At 32.6% G+C, this 19,192-nt stretch overlaps 15 non-coding genes across 15 annotated transcripts; all 15 read right to left on the bottom strand.

The window, feature by feature from the left end:
* Positions 1-862: 862 nt before the first annotated feature.
* Positions 863-934, bottom strand: trnaq-cug (transfer RNA glutamine (anticodon CUG)). Its single transcript has one exon. It is a non-coding gene; the product is annotated as a tRNA-Gln (tRNA).
* Positions 935-1,621: 687 nt separating this feature from the next.
* Positions 1,622-1,693, bottom strand: trnaq-cug (transfer RNA glutamine (anticodon CUG)). Its single transcript has one exon. It is a non-coding gene; the product is annotated as a tRNA-Gln (tRNA).
* A 2,235-nt stretch (positions 1,694-3,928) lies between these two features.
* On the bottom strand, positions 3,929-4,000 carry trnaq-cug (transfer RNA glutamine (anticodon CUG)). The gene has a single exon. It is a non-coding gene; the product is annotated as a tRNA-Gln (tRNA).
* A 2,234-nt stretch (positions 4,001-6,234) lies between these two features.
* trnaq-cug (transfer RNA glutamine (anticodon CUG)) lies at positions 6,235-6,306 on the bottom strand. Its single transcript has one exon. It is a non-coding gene; the product is annotated as a tRNA-Gln (tRNA).
* A 306-nt stretch (positions 6,307-6,612) lies between these two features.
* Positions 6,613-6,684, bottom strand: trnaq-uug (transfer RNA glutamine (anticodon UUG)). Its single transcript has one exon. It is a non-coding gene; the product is annotated as a tRNA-Gln (tRNA).
* Positions 6,685-7,370: 686 nt separating this feature from the next.
* Positions 7,371-7,442, bottom strand: trnaq-uug (transfer RNA glutamine (anticodon UUG)). Its single transcript has one exon. It is a non-coding gene; the product is annotated as a tRNA-Gln (tRNA).
* A 1,053-nt stretch (positions 7,443-8,495) lies between these two features.
* trnaq-cug (transfer RNA glutamine (anticodon CUG)) lies at positions 8,496-8,567 on the bottom strand. The gene has a single exon. It is a non-coding gene; the product is annotated as a tRNA-Gln (tRNA).
* A 2,235-nt stretch (positions 8,568-10,802) lies between these two features.
* Positions 10,803-10,874, bottom strand: trnaq-cug (transfer RNA glutamine (anticodon CUG)). The gene has a single exon. It is a non-coding gene; the product is annotated as a tRNA-Gln (tRNA).
* A 308-nt stretch (positions 10,875-11,182) lies between these two features.
* On the bottom strand, positions 11,183-11,254 carry trnaq-cug (transfer RNA glutamine (anticodon CUG)). Its single transcript has one exon. It is a non-coding gene; the product is annotated as a tRNA-Gln (tRNA).
* A 2,308-nt stretch (positions 11,255-13,562) lies between these two features.
* On the bottom strand, positions 13,563-13,634 carry trnaq-cug (transfer RNA glutamine (anticodon CUG)). Its single transcript has one exon. It is a non-coding gene; the product is annotated as a tRNA-Gln (tRNA).
* Positions 13,635-14,716: 1,082 nt separating this feature from the next.
* On the bottom strand, positions 14,717-14,788 carry trnaq-cug (transfer RNA glutamine (anticodon CUG)). Its single transcript has one exon. It is a non-coding gene; the product is annotated as a tRNA-Gln (tRNA).
* Positions 14,789-15,094: 306 nt separating this feature from the next.
* trnaq-cug (transfer RNA glutamine (anticodon CUG)) lies at positions 15,095-15,166 on the bottom strand. Its single transcript has one exon. It is a non-coding gene; the product is annotated as a tRNA-Gln (tRNA).
* A 2,226-nt stretch (positions 15,167-17,392) lies between these two features.
* On the bottom strand, positions 17,393-17,464 carry trnaq-cug (transfer RNA glutamine (anticodon CUG)). The gene has a single exon. It is a non-coding gene; the product is annotated as a tRNA-Gln (tRNA).
* Positions 17,465-18,549: 1,085 nt separating this feature from the next.
* Positions 18,550-18,621, bottom strand: trnaq-cug (transfer RNA glutamine (anticodon CUG)). The gene has a single exon. It is a non-coding gene; the product is annotated as a tRNA-Gln (tRNA).
* Positions 18,622-18,945: 324 nt separating this feature from the next.
* trnaq-cug (transfer RNA glutamine (anticodon CUG)) lies at positions 18,946-19,017 on the bottom strand. Its single transcript has one exon. It is a non-coding gene; the product is annotated as a tRNA-Gln (tRNA).
* Between the last annotated feature and the right edge of the window lie 175 nt (positions 19,018-19,192).

The raw sequence follows: 19,192 nt of genomic DNA, 5'->3' as shown, positions 1-19,192 counted from the left end.
GGGCTGTGTGTGGTTTTTAATCTATTGGTTTGATGCAGTGAAATGTGTAGATCCATGTAACAAGCATTGAGAGTGGGTTGGGTTTTAAGGTTCTACTCAGATTTGAACTCAGACTACTGGATTCAAAGACCAGAGTGCTAACCATTACACCATAGAACCCTATGAGCAACTGCAGTTTTTGATAAGGAAAATTGTTATAACTGGGAAATAATGAATGAATTCATGAAATGAATTAGAAAATTAGCGGACCAAGATTACGATTTATGATTTAAATAAATGTTATTCGTCAAAAAAAAATACATTAACAGGGAATTGCGTAAAATATTTTTTGGAATTAACAATTTCGTTGCAAGAAGCCAATAAAATGGAGGCATGTTCTGGGCTGTGTGTGGTTTTTAATCTATTGGTTTGATGCAGTGAAATGTGTAGATCCATGTAACAAGCATGGAGAGTGGGTTGGGTTTCAAGGTTCTACTGAAATTTGAACTCAGACTACTGGATTCAGAGTCCAGAGTGCTAACCATTACACCATAGAACCCTATAAGCAACTGCAGTTTTTGATAAGGAAAATTGTTATAACTGGGAAATAATGAATGAATTCATGAAATGAAATAGAAAACTAGCTGACCAATATTAAAATTTATGATTTAAGTAAATGTTGTTTGTAAAAAAAAAAAAAAAAAGTACTTTATATGTAGATTAACAGGGAAGTGCATAAAATATTCTTTGGGAATTAACAATTTTGTTGCAAGAAGCCAATAAAATGGAGGCATGTTCTGGGCTGTGTGTGGTTTTTAATCTATTGGTTTGATGCAGTGAAATGTGTACATCCATGTAAAAAACACACATAAGTAGAGTTTCAAGATTCTACTGAGATTTGAACTCAGACTACTGGATTCAGAGTCCAGAGTGCTAACCATTACACCATAGAACCCTATGAGCAACTGCAGTTTTTGATAAGGAAAATTGTTATAACTGGGAAATAATGAATGAATTCATGAAATGAATTTGAAAATTAGCGGACCAAGATTACGATTTATGATTTAAATAAATGTTATTCGTCAAAAAAAAAATACATTAACAGGGAATTGCATAGAATATTTTTTGGAATTAACAATTTCGTTGCAAGAAGCCAATAAAATGCGGGCATTTTCTGGGCTGTGTGTGGTTTTTAATCTATTGGTTTGATGCAGTGAAATGTATAGGTCCATGTAACAAGCATAGAGAGTGGGTTGGGTTTCAAGGTTCTACCTAGATTTGAACTCAGACTACTGGATTCAGAGTGCAGAGTGCTAACCATTACACCATAGAACCCTATGAGCAACTGCAGTTTTTGATAAGGAAAATTGTTATAACTGGGAAATAATGAATGAATTCATGAAATGAATTTGAAAATTAGCGGACCAAGATTACGATTTATGATTTAAATAAATGTTATTTGTCAAAAAAAAATACATTAACAGGGAATTGCATAGAATATTTTGTGGAATTAACAATTTCGTTGCAAGAAGCCAATAAAATGCAGGCATTTTCTGGGCTGTGTGTGGTTTTTAATCTATTGGTTTGATGCAGTGAAATGTATAAGTCCATGTAACAAGCATTGAGAGCGGGTTGGGTTTTAAGGTTCTACTGAGATTTGAACTCAGACTACTGGATTCAGAGTCCAGAGTGCTAACCATTACACCATAGAACCCTATGAGCAACTGCAGTTTTTGATAAGGAAAATTGTTATAACTGGGAAATAATGAATGAATTCATGAAATGAAATAGAAAACTAGCTGACCAAGATTAAGATTTATGATTTAAGTAAATGTTGTTTGTAAAAAAAAAAAAAAAAAGTACTTTATATGTAGATTAACAGGGAAGTGCATAAAATATTCTTTGGGAATTAACAATTTTGTTGCAAGAAGCCAATAAAATGGAGGCATGTTCTGGGCTGTGTGTGGTTTTTAATCTATTAATTTGATGCAGTGAAATGTGTACATCCATGTAAAAAACACACATAAGTAGAGTTTCAAGATTCTACTGAGATTTGAACGCAGACTACTGGATTCAAAATCCAGAGTGCTAACCATTACACCATGGAACCCTATGAGAAACTGCAGTTTTTGAAAAGGAAAATTGTTATAACTGGGAAATAATGAATGAATTCATGAAATGAATTAGAAAATTAGCTGACCAAGATTACGATTTATGATTTAAATAAATGTTATTTGTCAAAAAAAATACATTAACAGGGAATTGCATAGAATATTTTTTGGGAATTAACAATTTCGTTCCAAGAAGCCAATAAAATGGAGGCATGTTCTGGGTTGTGTGTGGTTTTTAATCTATTGGTTTGATGCAGTGAAATGTGAAGATCCCTGTAACAAGCATTGAGAGTGGGTTGGGTTTCAGGGTTCTACTGAAATTTGAACTCATACTACTGGATTCAGAGTCCAGAGTGCTAACCATTACACCATAGAACCCTATGAGCAACTGCAGTTTTTGATAAGGAAAATTGTTATAACTTGGAAATAATGAATGAATTCATGAAATGAATTAGAAAATTAGCTGACCAAGATTACGATTTATGATTTAAATAAATGTTATTTGTCAAAAAAAATACATTAACAGGGAAGTGCATAGAATATTTTTTGGGAATTAACAATTTCGTTGCAAGAAGCCAATAAAATGAGAGCTTTTTCTGGGCTGTGTGTGGTTTTTAATCTATTGGTTTGATGCAGTGAAATGTATAAGTCCATGTAACAAGCATTGAGAGTGGGTTGGGTTTTAAGGTTCTACTGAGATTTGAACACAGACTACTGGATTCAAAGACCAGAGTGCTAACCATTACACCATAGAACCCTATTAGCAACTGCAGTTTTTGATAAGGAAAATTGTTATAACTGGGAAATAATGAATGAATTCATGAAATGAATTAGAAAATTAGCGGACCAAGATTACGATTTATGATTTAAATAAATGTTATTCGTCAAAAAAAATACATTAACAGGGAATTGCGTAAAATATTTTTTGGAATTAACAATTTCGTTGCAAGAAGCCAATAAAATGGAGGCATGTTCTGGGCTGTGTGTGGTTTTTAATCTATTGGTTTGATGCAGTGAAATGTGTAGATCCATGTAACAAGCATGGAGAGTGGGTTGGGTTTCAAGGTTCTACTGAAATTTGAACTCAGACTACTGGATTCAGAGTCCAGAGTGCTAACCATTACACCATAGAACCCTATAAGCAACTGCAGTTTTTGATAAGGAAAATTGTTATAACTGGGAAATAATGAATGAATTCATGAAATGAAATAGAAAACTAGCTGACCAATATTAAGATTTATGATTTAAGTAAATGTTGTTTGTAAAAAAAAAAAAAAAAAGTACTTTATATGTAGATTAACAGGGAAGTGCATAAAATATTCTTTGGGAATTAACAATTTTGTTGCAAGAAGCCAATAAAATGGAGGCATGTTCTGGGCTGTGTGTGGTTTTTAATCTATTGGTTTGATGCAGTGAAATGTGTACATCCATGTAAAAAACACACATAAGTAGAGTTTCAAGATTCTACTGAGATTTGAACGCAGACTACTGGATTCAAAATCCAGAGTGCTAACCATTACACCATGGAACCCTATGAGCAACTGCAGTTTTTGAAAAGGAAAATTGTTATAACTGGGAAATAATGAATGAATTCATGAAATGAATTTGAAAATTAGCGGACCAAGATTACGATTTATGATTTAAATAAATGTTATTCGTCAAAAAAAAATACATTAACAGGGAATTGCATAGAATATTTTGTGGAATTAACAATTTCGTTGCAAGAAGCCAATAAAATGCAGGCATTTTCTGGGCTGTGTGTGGTTTTTAATCTATTGGTTTGATGCAGTGAAATGTATAAGTCCATGTAACAAGCATTGAGAGCGGGTTGGGTTTTAAGGTTCTACTGAGATTTGAACTCAGACTACTGGATTCAGAGTCCAGAGTGCTAACCATTACACCATAGAACCCTATGAGCAACTGCAGTTTTTGATAAGGAAAATTGTTATAACTGGGAAATAATGAATGAATTCATGAAATGAAATAGAAAACTAGCTGACCAAGATTAAGATTTATGATTTAAGTAAATGTTGTTTGTAAAAAAAAAAAAAAAAAGTACTTTATATGTAGATTAACAGGGAAGTGCATAAAATATTCTTTGGGAATTAACAATTTTGTTGCAAGAAGCCAATAAAATGGAGGCATGTTCTGGGCTGTGTGTGGTTTTTAATCTATTAATTTGATGCAGTGAAATGTGTACATCCATGTAAAAAACACACATAAGTAGAGTTTCAAGATTCTACTGAGATTTGAACGCAGACTACTGGATTCAAAATCCAGAGTGCTAACCATTACACCATGGAACCCTATGAGAAACTGCAGTTTTTGAAAAGGAAAATTGTTATAACTGGGAAATAATGAATGAATTCATGAAATGAATTAGAAAATTAGCTGACCAAGATTACGATTTATGATTTAAATAAATGTTATTTGTCAAAAAAAATACATTAACAGGGAATTGCATAGAATATTTTTTGGGAATTAACAATTTCGTTCCAAGAAGCCAATAAAATGGAGGCATGTTCTGGGTTGTGTGTGGTTTTTAATCTATTGGTTTGATGCAGTGAAATGTGAAGATCCCTGTAACAAGCATTGAGAGTGGGTTGGGTTTCAGGGTTCTACTGAAATTTGAACTCATACTACTGGATTCAGAGTCCAGAGTGCTAACCATTACACCATAGAACCCTATGAGCAACTGCAGTTTTTGATAAGGAAAATTGTTATAACTTGGAAATAATGAATGAATTCATGAAATGAATTAGAAAATTAGCTGACCAAGATTACGATTTATGATTTAAATAAATGTTATTTGTCAAAAAAAATACATTAACAGGGAAGTGCATAGAATATTTTTTGGGAATTAACAATTTCGTTGCAAGAAGCCAATAAAATGAGAGCTTTTTCTGGGCTGTGTGTGGTTTTTAATCTATTGGTTTGATGCAGTGAAATGTATAAGTCCATGTAACAAGCATTGAGAGTGGGTTGGGTTTTAAGGTTCTACTGAGATTTGAACACAGACTACTGGATTCAAAGACCAGAGTGCTAACCATTACACCATAGAACCCTATTAGCAACTGCAGTTTTTGATAAGGAAAATTGTTATAACTGGGAAATAATGAATGAATTCATGAAATGAATTAGAAAATTAGCGGACCAAGATTACGATTTATGATTTAAATAAATGTTATTCGTCAAAAAAAATACATTAACAGGGAATTGCGTAAAATATTTTTTGGAATTAACAATTTCGTTGCAAGAAGCCAATAAAATGGAGGCATGTTCTGGGCTGTGTGTGGTTTTTAATCTATTGGTTTGATGCAGTGAAATGTGTAGATCCATGTAACAAGCATGGAGAGTGGGTTGGGTTTCAAGGTTCTACTGAAATTTGAACTCAGACTACTGGATTCAGAGTCCAGAGTGCTAACCATTACACCATAGAACCCTATAAGCAACTGCAGTTTTTGATAAGGAAAATTGTTATAACTGGGAAATAATGAATGAATTCATGAAATGAAATAGAAAACTAGCTGACCAATATTAAGATTTATGATTTAAGTAAATGTTGTTTGTAAAAAAAAAAAAAAAAAGTACTTTATATGTAGATTAACAGGGAAGTGCATAAAATATTCTTTGGGAATTAACAATTTTGTTGCAAGAAGCCAATAAAATGGAGGCATGTTCTGGGCTGTGTGTGGTTTTTAATCTATTGGTTTGATGCAGTGAAATGTGTACATCCATGTAAAAAACACACATAAGTAGAGTTTCAAGATTCTACTGAGATTTGAACGCAGACTACTGGATTCAAAATCCAGAGTGCTAACCATTACACCATGGAACCCTATGAGCAACTGCAGTTTTTGAAAAGGAAAATTGTTATAACTGTGAAATAATGAATAAATTCATGAAATGAATTAGAAAATTAGCTGACCAAGATTACGATTTATGATTTAAATAAATGTTATTTGTCAAAAAAAAACATTAACAGGGAAGTGCATAGAATATTTTTTGGGAATTAACAATTTCGTTGCAAGAAGCCAATAAAATGAGAGCATTTTCTGGGCTGTGTGTGGTTTTTAATCTATTGGTTTGATGCAGTGAAATGTGTATATCCATATAACAATGATGGAGAGTGGGTTGGGTTATAAGGTTCTACTGAGATTTGAACTCAGACTACTGGATTCAGAGTCCAGAGTGCTAACCATTACACCATAGAACCCTATGAGCAACTGCAGTTTTTGATAAGGAAAATTGTTATAACTTGGAAATAATGAATGAATTCATGAAATGAATTAGAAAATTAGCTGACCAAGATTACGATTTATGATTTAAATAAATGTTATTTGTCAAAAAAAATACATTAACAGGGAATTGCGTAAAATATTTTTTGGAATTAACAATTTCGTTGCAAGAAGCCAATAAAATGGAGGCATGTTCTGGGCTGTGTGTGGTTTTTAATCTATTTGTTTGATGCAGTGAAATGTGTAGATCCATGTAACAAGCATGGAGAGTGGGTTGGGTTTCAAGGTTCTACTGAAATTTGAACTCAGACTACTGGATTCAAAGTCCAGAGTGCTAACCATTACACCATAGAACCCTATAAGCAACTGCAGTTTTTGATAAGGAAAATTGTTATAACTGGGAAATAATGAATGAATTCATGAAATGATTTAGAAAATTAGCTGACCAAGATTACGATTTATGATTTAAATAAATGTTATTTGTCAAAAAAAATACATTAACAGGGAAGTGCATAGAATATTTTTTGGGAATTAACAATTTCGTTGCAAGAAGCCAATAAAATGGAGGCATGTTCTGGGTTGTGTGTGGTTTTTAATCTATTGGTTTGATGCAGTGAAATGTGAAGATCCCTGTAACAAGCATTGAGAGTGGGTTGGGTTTCAGGGTTCTACTGAAATTTGAACTCATACTACTGGATTCAGAGTCCAGAGTGCTAACCATTACACCATAGAACCCTATGAGCAACTGCAGTTTTTGATAAGGAAAATTGTTATAACTTGGAAATAATGAATGAATTCATGAAATGAATTAGAAAATTAGCTGACCAAGATTACGATTTATGATTTAAATAAATGTTATTTGTCAAAAAAAATACATTAACAGGGAAGTGTATAGAATATTTTTTGGGAATTAACAATTTCGTTGCAAGAAGCCAATAAAATGAGAGCATGTTCTGGGCTGTGTGTGGTTTTTAATCTATTTGTTTGATGCAGTGAAATGTGTAGATCCATGTAACAAGCATGGAGAGTGGGTTGGGTTTCAAGGTTCTACTGAAATTTGAACTCAGACTACTGGATTCAAAGTCCAGAGTGCTAACCATTACACCATAGAACCCTATAAGCAACTGCAGTTTTTGATAAGGAAAATTGTTATAACTGGGAAATAATGAATGAATTCATGAAATGATTTAGAAAATTAGCTGACCAAGATTACGATTTATGATTTAAATAAATGTTATTTGTCAAAAAAAATACATTAACAGGGAAGTGCATAGAATATTTTTTGGGAATTAACAATTTCGTTCCAAGAAGCCAATAAAATGGAGGCATGTTCTGGGTTGTGTGTGGTTTTTAATCTATTGGTTTGATGCAGTGAAATGTGAAGATCCCTGTAACAAGCATTGAAAGTGGGTTGGGTTTCAGGGTTCTACTGAAATTTGAACTCATACTACTGGATTCAGAGTCCAGAGTGCTAACCTTTACACCATAGAACCCTATGAGCAACTGCAGTTTTTGATAAGGAAAATTTTTATAACTTGGAAATAATGAATGAATTCATGAAATGAATTAGAAAATTAGCTGACCAAGATTACGATTTATGATTTAAATAAATGTTATTTGTCAAAAAAAATACATTAACAGGGAAGTGCATAGAATATTTTTTGGGAATTAACAATTTCGTTGCAAGAAGCCAATAAAATGAGAGCATTTTCTGGGCTGTGTGTGGTTTTTAATCTATTGGTTTTTATGAAGTGAAATGTATAAGTCCATGTAACAAGCATTGAGAGTGGGTTGGGTTTTAAGGTTCTACTGAGATTTGAACACAGACTACTGGATTCAAAGACCAGAGTGCTAACCATTACACCATAGAACCCTATTAGCAACTGCAGTTTTTGATAAGGAAAATTGTTATAACTGGGAAATAATGAATGAATTAGAAAATTAGCGGACCAAGATTACGATTTATGATTTAAATAAATGTTATTCGTCAAAAAAAAATACATTAACAGGGAATTGCGTAAAATATTTTTTGGAATTAACAATTTCGTTGCAAGAAGCCAATAAAATGGAGGCATGTTCTGGGCTGTGTGTGGTTTTTAATCTATTGGTTTGATGCAGTGAAATGTGTAGATCCATGTAACAAGCATGGAGAGTGGGTTGGGTTTCAAGGTTCTACTGAAATTTGAACTCAGACTACTGGATTCAGAGTCCAGTGTGCTAACCATTACACCATAGAACCCTATAAGCAACTGCAGTTTTTGATAAGGAAAATTGTTATAACTGGGAAATAATGAATGAATTCATGAAATGAAATAGAAAACTAGCTGACCAATATTAAGATTTATGATTTAAGTAAATGTTGTTTGTAAAAAAAAAAAAAAAAAGTACTTTATATGTAGATTAACAGGGAAGTGCATAAAATATTCTTTGGGAATTAACAATTTTGTTGCAAGAAGCCAATAAAATGGAGGCATGTTCTGGGCTGTGTGTGGTTTTTAATCTATTAATTTGATGCAGTGAAATGTGTACATCCATGTAAAAAACACACATAAGTAGAGTTTCAAGATTCTACTGAGATTTGAACGCAGACTACTGGATTCAAAATCCAGAGTGCTAACCATTACACCATGGAACCCTATGAGAAACTGCAGTTTTTGAAAAGGAAAATTGTTATAACTGGGAAATAATGAATGAATTCATTAAATGAATTAGAAAATTAGCTGACCAAGATTACGATTTATGATTTAAATAAATGTTATTTGTCAAAAAAAATACATTAACAGGGAATTGCATAGAATATTTTTTGGGAATTAACAATTTCGTTCCAAGAAGCCAATAAAATGGAGGCATGTTCTGGGTTGTGTGTGGTTTTTAATCTATTGGTTTGATGCAGTGAAATGTGAAGATCCCTGTAACAAGCATTGAGAGTGGGTTGGGTTTCAGGGTTCTACTGAAATTTGAACTCATACTACTGGATTCAGAGTCCAGAGTGCTAACCATTACACCATAGAACCCTATGAGCAACTGCAGTTTTTGATAAGGAAAATTGTTATAACTTGGAAATAATGAATGAATTCATGAAATGAATTAGAAAATTAGCTGACCAAGATTACGATTTATGATTTAAATAAATGTTATTTGTCAAAAAAAATACATTAACAGGGAAGTGCATAGAATATTTTTTGGGAATTAACAATTTCGTTGCAAGAAGCCAATAAAATGAGAGCATTTTCTGGGCTGTGTGTGGTTTTTAATCTATTGGTTTGATGCAGTGAAATGTATAAGTCCATGTAACAAGCATTGAGAGTGGGTTGGGTTTTAAGGTTCTACTGAGATTTGAACACAGACTACTGGATTCAAAGACCAGAGTGCTAACCATTACACCATAGAACCCTATTAGCAACTGCAGTTTTTGATAAGGAAAATTGTTATAACTGGGAAATAATGAATGAATTCATGAAATGAATTAGAAAATTAGCGGACCAAGATTACGATTTATGATTTAAATAAATGTTATTCGTCAAAAAAAAATACATTAACAGGGAATTGCGTAATATATTTTTTGGAATTAACAATTTCGTTGCAAGAAGCCAATAAAATGGAGGCATGTTCTGGGCTGTGTGTGGTTTTTAATCTATTGGTTTGATGCAGTGAAATGTGTAGATCCATGTAACAAGCATGGAGAGTGGGTTGGGTTTCAAGGTTCTACTGAAATTTGAACTCAGACTACTGGATTCAGAGTCCAGAGTGCTAACCATTACACCATAGAACCCTATAAGCAACTGCAGTTTTTGATAAGGAAAATTGTTATAACTGGGAAATAATGAATGAATTCATGAAATGAAATAGAAAACTAGCTGACCAATATTAAGATTTATGATTTAAGTAAATGTTGTTTGTAAAAAAAAAAAAAAAAAGTACTTTATATGTAGATTAACAGGGAAGTGCATAAAATATTCTTTGGGAATTAACAATTTTGTTGCAAGAAGCCAATAAAATGGAGGCATGTTCTGGGCTGTGTGTGGTTTTTAATCTATTGGTTTGATGCAGTGAAATGTGTACATCCATGTAAAAAACACACATAAGTAGAGTTTCAAGATTCTACTGAGATTTGAACGCAGACTACTGGATTCAAAATCCAGAGTGCTAACCATTACACCATGGAACCCTATGAGAAACTGCAGTTTTTGAAAAGGAAAATTGTTATAACTGTGAAATAATGAATAAATTCATGAAATGAATTAGAAAATTAGCTGACCAAGATTACGATTTATGATTTAAATAAATGTTATTTGTCAAAAAAAAACATTAACAGGGAAGTGCATAGAATATTTTTTGGGAATTAACAATTTCGTTGCAAGAAGCCAATAAAATGAGAGCATTTTCTGGGCTGTGTGTGGTTTTTAATCTATTGGTTTGATGCAGTGAAATGTGTATATCCATATAACAATGATGGAGAGTGGGTTGGGTTATAAGGTTCTACTGAGATTTGAACTCAGACTACTGGATTCAGAGTCCAGAGTGCTAACCATTACACCATAGAACCCTATGAGCAACTGCAGTTTTTGATAAGGAAAATTGTTATAACTGGGAAATAATGAATGAATTCATGAAATGAATTAGAAAATTAGCGGACCAAGATTACGATTTATGATTTAAATAAATGTTATTCGTCAAAAAAAAAATACATTAACAGGGAATTGCATAGAATATTTTTTGGAATTAACAATTTCGTTGCAAGAAGCCAATAAAATGCAGGCATTTTCTGGGCTGTGTGTGGTTTTTAATCTATTGGTTTGATGCAGTGAAATGTGTAGATCCATGTAACAAGCATGGAGAGTGGGTTGGGTTTCAAGGTTCTACTGAGATTTGAACTCAGACTACTGGATTCAGAGTCCAGAGTGCTAACCATTACACCATAGAACCCTATGAGCAACTGCAGTTTTTGATAAGGAAAATTGTTATAACTGGGAAATAATGAATGAATTCATGAAATGAGATAAAAAACTAGCTGACCAAGATTACGATTTATGATTTGAATAAATTTCATGAATGAATTCATGAAATGAAATAGAAAACTAGCTGACCAATATTAAGATTTATGATTTAAGTAAATGTTGTTTGTAAAAAAAAAAAAAAAAAAGTACTTTATATGTAGATTAACAGGGAAGTGCATAAAATATTCTTTGGGAATTAACAATTTTGTTGCAAGAAGCCAATAAAATGGAGGCATGTTCTGGGCTGTCTGTGGTTTTTAATCTATTAATTTGATGCAGTGAAATGTGTACATCCATGTAAAAAACACACATAAGTAGAGTTTCAAGATTCTACTGAGATTTGAACGCAGACTACTGGATTCAAAATCCAGAGTGCTAACCATTACACCATGGAACCCTATGAGAAACTGCAGTTTTTGAAAAGGAAAATTGTTATAACTGGGAAATAATGAATGAATTCATTAAATGAATTAGAAAATTAGCTGACCAAGATTACGATTTATGATTTAAATAAATGTTATTTGTCAAAAAAAATACATTAACAGGGAATTGCATAGAATATTTTTTGGGAATTAACAATTTCGTTCCAAGAAGCCAATAAAATGGAGGCATGTTCTGGGTTGTGTGTGGTTTTTAATCTATTGGTTTGATGCAGTGAAATGTGAAGATCCCTGTAACAAGCATTGAGAGTGGGTTGGGATTCAGGGTTCTACTGAAATTTGAACTCATACTACTGGATTCAGAGTCCAGAGTGCTAACCATTACACCATAGAACCCTATGAGCAACTGCAGTTTTTGATAAGGAAAATTGTTATAACTTGGAAATAATGAATGAATTCATGAAATGAATTAGAAAATTAGCTGACCAAGATTACGATTTATGATTTAAATAAATGTTATTTGTCAAAAAAAATACATTAACAGGGAAGTGCATAGAATATTTTTTGGGAATTAACAATTTCGTTGCAAGAAGCCAATAAAATGAGAGCATTTTCTGGGCTGTGTGTGGTTTTTAATCTATTGGTTTGATGCAGTGAAATGTATAAGTCCATGTAACAAGCATTGAGAGTGGGTTGGGTTTTAAGATTCTACTGAGATTTGAACACAGACTACTGGATTCAAAGACCAGAGTGCTAACCATTACACCATAGAACCCTATTAGCAACTGCAGTTTTTGATAAGGAAAATTGTTATAACTGGGAAATAATGAATGAATTCATGAAATGAATTAGAAAATTAGCGGACCAAGATTACGATTTATGATTTAAATAAATGTTATTCGTCAAAAAAAAATACATTAACAGGGAATTGCGTAAAATATTTTTTGGAATTAACAATTTCGTTGCAAGAAGCCAATAAAATGGAGGCATGTTCTGGGCTGTGTGTGGTTTTTAATCTATTGGTTTGATGCAGTGAAATGTGTAGATCCATGTAACAAGCATGGAGAGTGGGTTGGGTTTCAAGGTTCTACTGAACTTTGAACTCAGACTACTGGATTCAGAGTCCAGAGTGCTAACCATTACACCATAGAACCCTATAAGCAACTGCAGTTTTTGATAAGGAAAATTGTTATAACTGGGAAATAATGAATGAATTCATGAAATGAAATAGAAAACTAGCTGACCAATATTAAGATTTATGATTTAAGTAAATGTTGTTTGTAAAAAAAAAAAAAAAAAGTACTTTATATGTAGATTAACAGGGAAGTGCATAAAATATTCTTTGGGAATTAACAATTTTGTTGCAAGAAGCCAATAAAATGGAGGCATGTTCTGGGCTGTGTGTGGTTTTTAATCTATTGGTTTGATGCAGTGAAATGTGTACATCCATGTAAAAAACACACATAAGTAGAGTTTCAAGATTCTACTGAGATTTGAACGCAGACTACTGGATTCAAAATCCAGAGTGCTAACCATTACACCATGGAACCCTATGAGAAACTGCAGTTTTTGAAAAGGAAAATTGTTATAACTGTGAAATAATGAATAAATTCATGAAATGAATTAGAAAATTAGCTGACCAAGATTACGATTTATGATTTAAATAAATGTTATTTGTCAAAAAAAAAACATTAACAGGGAAGTGCATAGAATATTTTTTGGGAATTAACAATTTCGTTGCAAGAAGCCAATGAAATGAGAGCATTTTCTGGGCTGTGTGTGGTTTTTAATCTATTGGTTTGATGCAGTGAAATGTGTATATCCATATAACAATGATGCAGAGTGGGTTGGGTTATAAGGTTCTACTGAGATTTGAACTCAGACTACTGGATTCAGAGTCCAGAGTGCTAACCATTACACCATAGAACCCTATGAGCAACTGCAGTTTTTGATAAGGAAAATTGTTATAACTTGGAAATAATGAATGAATTCATGAAATGAATTAGAAAATTAGCTGACCAAGATTACGATTTATGATTTAAATAAATGTTATTTGTCAAAAAAAATACATTAACAGGGAATTGCGTAAAATATTTTTTGGAATTAACAATTTCGTTGCAAGAAGCCAATAAAATGGAGGCATGTTCTGGGCTGTGTGTGGTTTTTAATCTATTTGTTTCATGCAGTGAAATGTGTAGATCCATGTAACAAGCATGGAGAGTGGGTTGGGTTTCAAGGTTCTACTGAAATTTGAACTCAGACTACTGGATTCAGAGTCCAGAGTGCTAACCATTACACCATAGAACCCTATAAGCAACTGCAGTTTTTGATAAGGAAAATTGTTATAACTGGGAAATAATGAATGAATTCATGAAATGAAATAGAAAACTAGCTGACCAATATTAAGATTTATGATTTAAGTAAATGTTGTTTGTAAAAAAAAAAAAAAAAAAGTACTTTATATGTAGATTAACAGGGAAGTGCATAAAATATTCTTTGGGAATTAACAATTTTGTTGCAAGAAGCCAATAAAATGGAGGCATGTTCTGGGCTGTGTGTGGTTTTTAATCTATTGGTTTGATGCAGTGAAATGTGTACATCCATGTAAAAAACACACATAAGTAGAGTTTCAAGATTCTACTGAGATTTGAACGCAGACTACTGGATTCAAAATCCAGAGTGCTAACCATTACACCATGGAACCCTATGAGAAACTGCAGTTTTTGAAAAGGAAAATTGTTATAACTGTGAAATAATGAATAAATTCATGAAATGAATTAGAAAATTAGCTGACCAAGATTACGATTTATGATTTAAATAAATGTTATTTGTCAAAAAAAAAACATTAACAGGGAAGTGCATAGAATATTTTTTGGGAATTAACAATTTCGTTGCAAGAAGCCAATAAAATGAGAGCATTTTCTGGGCTGTGTGTGGTTTTTAATCTATTGGTTTGATGCAGTGAAATGTGTATATCCATATAACAATGACGGAGAGTGGGTTGGGTTATAAGGTTCTACTGAGATTTGAACTCAGACTACTGGATTCAGAGTCCAGAGTGCTAACCATTACACCATAGAACCCTATGAGCAACTGCAGTTTTTGATAAGGAAAATTGTTATAACTTGGAAATAATGAATGAATTCATGAAATGAATTAGAAAATTAGCTGACCAAGATTACGATTTATGATTTAAATAAATGTTATTTGTCAAAAAAAATACATTAACAGGGAATTGCATAGAATATTTTTTGGAATTAACAATTTCGTTGCAAGAAGCCAATAAAATGCAGGCATTATTTGGGCTGTGTGTGATTTTTAATCTATTGGTTTGATGCAGTGAAATGTATAAGTCCATGTAACAAGCATTGAGAGTGGGTTGGGTTTTAAGGTTCTACTGAGATTTGAACTCAGACTACTGGATTCAGAGTCCAGAGTGCTAACCATTACACCATAGAACCCTATGAGCAACTGCAGTTTTTGATAAGGAAAATTGTTATAACTGGGAAATAATGAATGAATTCATGAAATGAGATAGAAAACTAGCTGACCAAGATTACGATTTGAATAAATGTTATTTGTAAAAAAAAATTATGTACTTTATTTTTGTGGATTAACAGGGAAGTGCATAGAATTTTTTTGGGGAATTAATTTCGTTGCAAGAAGCCAATAAAATGTGAGCATTTCCTGGGCTGTGTGTGGTTTTTAATCTATTGGTTTGATGCAGTGAAATGTGTAGATCCATGTAACAAGCATTGAGAGTGGGTTGGGTTTTAAGGTTCTACTCAGATTTGAACTCAGACTACTGGATTCAAAGACCAGAGTGCTAACCATTACACCATAGAACCCTATGAGCAACTGCAGTTTTTGATAAGGAAAATTGTTATAACTGGGAAATAATGAATGAATTCATGAAATGAATTAGAAAATTAGCGGACCAAGATTACGATTTATGATTTAAATAAATGTTATTCGTCAAAAAAAAATACATTAACAGGGAATTGCGTAAAATATTTTTTGGAATTAACAATTTCGTTGCAAGAAGCCAATAAAATGGAGGCATGTTCTGGGCTGTGTGTGGTTTTTAATCTATTGGTTTGATGCAGTGAAATGTGTAGATCCATGTAACAAGCATGGAGAGTGGGTTGGGTTTCAAGGTTCTACTGAAATTTGAACTCAGACTACTGGATTCAGAGTCCAGAGTGCTAACCATTACACCATAGAACCCTATAAGCAACTGCAGTTTTTGATAAGGAAAATTGTTATAACTGGGAAATAATGAATGAATTCATGAAATGAAATAGAAAACTAGCTGACCAATATTAAAATTTATGATTTAAGTAAATGTTGTTTGTAAAAAAAAAAAAAAAAAAGTACTTTATATGTAGATTAACAGGGAAGTGCATAAAATATTCTTTGGGAATTAACAATTTTGTTGCAAGAAGCCAATAAAATGGAGGCATGTTCTGGGCTGTGTGTGGTTTTTAATCTATTGGTTTGATGCAGTGAAATGTGTACATCCATGTAAAAAACACACATAAGTAGAGTTTCAAGATTCTACTGAGATTTGAACGCAGACTACTGGATTCAAAATCCAGAGTGCTAACCATTACACCATGGAACCCTATGAGAAACTGCAGTTTTTGAAAAGGAAAATTGTTATAACTGTGAAATAATGAATAAATTCATGAAATGAATTAGAAAATTAGCTGACCAAGATTACGATTTATGATTTAAATTAATGTTATTTGTCAAAAAAAAAACATTAACAGGGAAGTGCATAGAATATTTTTTGGGAATTAACAATTTCGTTGCAAGAAGCCAATAAAATGAGAGCATTTTCTGGGCTGTGTGTGGTTTTTAATCTATTGGTTTGATGCAGTGAAATGTGTACATCCATATAAAAAACACACATAAGTATAGTTTCAAGATTCTACTGAGATTTGAACGCAGACTACATTTATTCAAAATCCAGAGTGCTAACCATTACACCATGGAACCCTATGAGAAACTGCAGTTTTTGAAAAGGAAAATTGTTATAACTGGGAAATAATGAATGAATTCATGAAATGAATTAGAAAATTAGCGGACCAAGATTACGATTTATGATTTAAATAAATGTTATTCGTCAAAAAAAAATACATTAACAGGGAAGTGCATAGAATATTTTTTGGGAATTAAGAATTTCGTTGCAAGAAGCCAATAAAATGGAGGCATGTTCTGGGCTGTGTGTGGTTTTTAATCTATTGGTTTGATGCAGTGAAATGTGAAGATCTGTGTAACAGGCATAGAGAGTGGGTTGGGTTTCAAGGTTCTACTGAGATTTGAACTCAGACTAGTGGATTCAGAGTGCAGAGTGCTAACCATTACACCATAGAACCCTATGAGCAACTGCAGTTTTCGATAAGGAAAATTGTTATAACTGGGAAATAATGAATGAATTCATGAAATGAATTTGAAAATTAGCGGACCAAGATTACGATTTATGATTTAAATAAATGTTATTCGTCAAAAAAAATACATTAACAGGGAATTGCATAGAATATTTTGTGGAATTAACAATTTCGTTGCAAGAAGCCAATAAAATGCAGGCATTTTCTGGGCTGTGTGTGGTTTTTAATCTATTGGTTTGATGCAGTGAAATGTATAAGTCCATGTAACAAGCATTGAGAGCGGGTTGGGTTTTAAGGTTCTACTGAGATTTGAACTCAGACTACTCGATTCAGAGTCCAGAGTGCTAACCATTACACCATAGAACCCTATGAGCAACTGCAGTTTTTGATAAGGAAAATTGTTATAACTGGGAAATAATGAATGAATTCATGAAATGAAATAGAAAACTAGCTGACCAAGATTAAGATTTATGATTTAAGTAAATGTTGTTTGTTAAAAAAAAAAAAAATGTACTTTATATGTAGATTAACAGGGAAGTGCATAAAATATTCTTTGGGAATTAACAATTTTGTTGCAAGAAGCCAATAAAATGGAGGTATGTTCTGGGCTGTGTGTGGTTTTTAATCTATTGGTTTGATGCAGTGAAATGTGTACATCCATATAAAAAACACACATAAGTATAGTTTCAAGATTCTACTGAGATTTGAACGCAGACTACTGGATTCAAAATCCAGAGTGCTAACCATTACACCATGGAACCCTATGAGAAACTGCAGTTTTTGAAAAGGAAAATTGTTATAACTGGGAAATAATGAATGAATTCATGAAATGAATTAGAAAATTAGCGGACCAAGATTACGATTTATGATTTAAATAAATGTTATTCGTCAAAAAAAAATACATTAACAGGGAAGTGCATAGAATATTTTTTGGGAATTAAGAATTTCGTTGCAAGAAGCCAATAAAATGGAGGCATGTTCTGGGCTGTGTGTGGTTTTTAATCTATTGGTTTGATGCAGTGAAATGTGAAGATCTGTGTAACAGGCATAGAGAGTGGGTTGGGTTTCAAAGTTCTACTGAGATTTGAACTCAGACTAGTGGATTCAAAGTCCAGAGTGCTAACCATTACACCATAGAACCCTATTAGCAGCTGCAGTTTTTGATAAGGAAAATTGTTATAACTGGGAAATAATGAATCAATTCATGAAATGAATTAGAAAATTAGCGAACCAAGATTACGATTTATGATTTGAATAAATGTTATTCGTCAAAAAAAAATACATTAACAGGGAATTGCATAGAATATTTTTTTGGAATTAACAATTTCGTTGCAAGAAGCCAATAAAATGGAGGCATGGTCTGGGCTGTGTGTGTGGTTTTTAATCTATTGGTTTGATGCAGTGAAATGTGAAGATCCGTGTAACAAGCATAGAGAGTGGGTTGGGTTTCAAGGTTCTACTGAGATTTGAACTCAGACTACTGGATTCAGAGTCCAGAGTGCTAACCATTACACCATAGAACCCTATGAACAACTGCAGTTTTTGATAAGGAAAACTGTTATAACTTTGAAATATTAAATCAATTCATGGAATGAATTAGAAAATTAGTTGACCAAGATTATGATTTATGATTTAAATAAATGTTATTTGTAAAAAAAAGTTATGTAGTTTATTTTTGTGGATTAACAGGGAATTGCATAGAATATTTTTTGGAATTAACAATTTCGTCGCAAGAAGCCAATAAAATGCAGGCATTTTCTGGGCTGTGTGTGGTTTTTAATCTATTGGTTTGATGCAGTGAAATGTATAAGTCCATGTAACAAGCATGGAGAGTGGGTTGGGTTTCAAGGTTCTACTGAGATTTGAACTCAGACTACTGGATTCAGAGTCCAGAGTGCTAACCATTACACCATAGAACCCTATTAGCAGCTGCAGTTTTTGATAAGGAAAATTGTTATAACTGGGAAATAATGAATCAATTCATGAAATGAATTAGAAAATTAGCGAACCAAGATTAAGATTTATGATTTAAGTAAATGTTATTCGTCAAAAAAAAATACATTAACAGGGAAGTGCATAGAATATTTTTTGGAA

This window comes from Oryzias latipes, chromosome 6 (assembly GCF_053564925.1).
Source record: "Oryzias latipes strain Hd-rR chromosome 6, Olatipes_Hd-rR_3.1".
NCBI classification, from domain to species: Eukaryota; Metazoa; Chordata; class Actinopteri; order Beloniformes; family Adrianichthyidae; genus Oryzias; species Oryzias latipes.
This window is presented reverse-complemented; position numbering and strand designations above follow the sequence as displayed.